The sequence below is a fragment of the Tachysurus fulvidraco genome, chromosome 1, assembly GCF_022655615.1.
Source record: "Tachysurus fulvidraco isolate hzauxx_2018 chromosome 1, HZAU_PFXX_2.0, whole genome shotgun sequence".
Taxonomy (NCBI): Eukaryota; Metazoa; Chordata; class Actinopteri; order Siluriformes; family Bagridae; genus Tachysurus; species Tachysurus fulvidraco.
This window is the reverse complement of record NC_062518.1, coordinates 1,187,697-1,191,091: the sequence shown is the minus strand read 5'-3', so window position 1 is coordinate 1,191,091 and position 3,395 is coordinate 1,187,697. Positions and strand designations below refer to the sequence as shown.

The 3,395-nt window shown below is 37.8% G+C and overlaps 1 protein-coding gene across 1 annotated transcript in view; it reads right to left on the bottom strand.

Annotated features, from left to right (window-relative positions):
* Positions 1-3,395, bottom strand: part of LOC113649361 (cadherin-8-like) — a 91,814-nt gene that overhangs the window by 4,694 nt on the left and 83,725 nt on the right. The window lies entirely within an intron of this gene.

Sequence of the window (3,395 nt, the reverse complement as noted above, 5' to 3'; positions counted from 1 at the left end):
ACCCCGAATGATGTGAGCAAGCCCTGACCGTTTGAGCTACCCCTAACCACGTGTACTACCCCTAACCACGTGTACTACCCTTGATCACTTGATCTACCCCTGACCATATGAGCTACCCTTGACCACATGATCTACCCCTGACAATGTGACATACCACTGACCATGTGAGCTACCCTGACCATGTAAGCTACCTCTGACCACGTAAGCTACCCCTTACCATATGAGCTACCCTTGTGACCACGTGAGCTACCCCTGACCATGTAAGCTACCTCTGACAATGTGAGCTACCCCTGACCATGTAAGCTATCCCTGACCACGTGAGCTACCCCTGACCACGTAAGCTACCCCTGACCACGTGAGCTACCCCTGACCACGTAAGCTACCCCTGACCACATGAGCTACCCTAACCACGTAAGCTACCCGTGACTACGTGTACTACCCCTGACCACGTAAGCTACCCCTGACCACGTGAGCTACCCCTGACCACATAAGCTACCCTTAAAGCAGCTTTACAGCAAGTGAGGAACAAGTAAATAAAAGAAAATGCTCTCGTCTGTGACAGAACGCTTTACTGCGACGTTTACACGATCAGACGGCAGACGAACAGCGAGCGCCGCCATGAGTACTGAGGAAGAGTCTCGGATGAGCTGTGAAAGGTGTTTGACTTAGTGATAAGAAACATCGACTGAGCACGAGCAGCATGTCTTTGCAACACACACACACACACACACACACACACACACACACACACACACACACACACACACACTTACTGGATAAAGAAGAATTGGTGTATTCGTTAGTGTCCTCCTGTAACGAGCGCTCTGAAAACAGACAGGTAAGCTGAGGTCCTTGTTTGGATTGCTGACCGAATTTCTTTACACACACACACACACACACACACACACACACACACACACACACACACACACACACACACACACACACACACAGGTCTCTGAGGGCCACTTCAGGCTCTCTCTGGCTGAAATAATTGGGTTGCAATAATAAAGCAGGGTTTGAAGTCAGAGTGCAACGATGCTGCTGCTTTTTTTCTCGTTTATTCATTTCTCTCACTCGGGTTTGAAGTCAAGACGCCGAGCTCGCTATTCATCATCCCTATACACTTTCTAGACTTTTCTATTATCCTGTCATTCGGCAAAAAGTCGAGTGAAAAGAGCAAAAGGAGAGAAAAGAACGCAGGTTTATTGGAAAGTAAACAGGAGCGAAGTGTTACAGTCGCGTCCCAGGAATTATAACCTGACTGCGGAAAATATCACTTGCATTAGAAGGATAAAATAAAACCTCACCCTATTTATTTATTTATTTATTTATTTATTTGTTTGTTTGTTTGTTTGTTAACAAGTGATTATTTATTTTTATCTTTAAGATTCTGAAAGAAAAATGTATAAACGAAGAATTAATAAATATTTCATCAAATATCCGCATTAAAATGAAACTGAATTCATTTTGTTTTAATCTACAACTTCTTTTAACAATTTATCTGATTTGTATTAAATGTTACAGTTATTTCTGCACTTATATTAATAAAGCATGGAAGTGACATAAGAACCTATAAAGTAATGAAGTGACATAAGAACCTATAAAGTAATGAAGTGACATAAGAACCTATAAAGCATGGAAGTGACATAAGAACCTATAAAGTAATGAAGTGACATAAGAACCTATAAAGTAATGAAGTGACATAAGAACCTATAAAGTAATGAAGTGACATAAGAACCTATAAAGCATGGAAGTGACATAAGAACCTATAAAGTAATGAAGTGACATAAGAACCTATAAAGTAATGAAGTGACATAAGAACCTATAAAGTAATGAAGTGACATAAGAACCTATAAAGCATGGAAGTGACATAAGAACCTATAAAGTAATGAAGTGACATAAGAACCTATAAAGTAATGAAGTGACATAAGAACCTATAAAGTAATGAAGTGACATAACCCCAGTCTCATCGCTCAGACGGCTGCATCTTCTGTAAAGATGTCCAGTGTTTAAATCTCTATAGAAATAAACTAAATTCATTCATTCATTCATTTTCTACCGCTTATCAGATAAACTAAATCGAATTGGGGAAAAAAAAGATCTTTCTTTTCACCCATTGTTTTATTCACGATAGAAGAGTGATAATAAAGAAGAGTGATAATAAAGAAGAGTGATAATAAAGAAGAGTGATGATAAAGAAGAGTGATGATAAAGAAGAGAAATCAAAGCTTCAGCACTTCTTCACATCATGAACGTTACCATGTGGATTCGTGGGATTGGACCGAATTATAGTCATTTAAACTTTAGTAAATGAAACTTTATTTGAGTGATTAATTGTGATTCTGAAGACACTCGGCGTCGAGTAAGGACGTATTCTCAGACTAGAGACGGATTTAAAAGACTGTGATGTCATTAATCTGTTTATTTGAGTAATACAGATTTACTCTGTGTTATTTACACGACGGTCCTCTCCCCGAGGTACGCATGAGACCGACTGGTGTAACCACGGAGACCTTTACAAGGACAAACTTCTACTGAGGGTCCACAAAACATAACCGTCAGAGCTTTAGGGACATTTTAGACATCTTTAGATATTTAGCACACTAGCTGTAGCTTGCTGAAGGAAGGGATTTGGGGTTTGAACAGAAAAATCTCTGGAAGATTTGATGACCAATCAGAATCACAACGTTTCCTGATTTCTAATCATTTCTTCTGAGCTTGTGTTAGCAAAGGTACAACTGATGAAGTGCTCGAGATTGAACTTAATATTACTAGAAAGTTATTTCAATCCTTTCGTGCAGAAATGATAAAAACATGTCCCGATATATTCATATTATATCTGTATTATAAAATTTATTTAAGGTTGTTTTATTACTCAAGTAAAAAAAATGTACAATTTTTTTTCATTTCAAAAGACACTAGATGAGCAAAATGGGGAAAAATTCATCAGCGCTAAAAGATTATTGTGTAATTTTATTTGTTGCCTGTTAATTTATTACTTATTGAACTGATCACGTTGTTAATATTTATTTATTTTAGTAAAAATACTAATTAATTAAAAAAATCAGCATTAAAGTGTCGGGAAAACACGAGTCGGATTCATCGGTTGTAATTTTTTTACTGAATTAAAAATTAATTAATTAGTAAATTAGTAATAAAGCAACAAATGGTTAGGTCTAAATCTAGAAGAAGAAGAAGAAGAAGAAGAAGAAGAAGAAGAAGAAGAAGAAGAAGAAGAGAAATAAAGTAAACGTTGTGTGTCTGTGAATGAACAGAACTGTGGTATGTTACGTATAAAACTCTCAGCGGTGACTGAGGTGAGTTTGACATGAAAGCGTTTCCGATTCTCTCGTACTGATCTTTTATTTCCTACCTGGGGCAAGTCGTGGCCT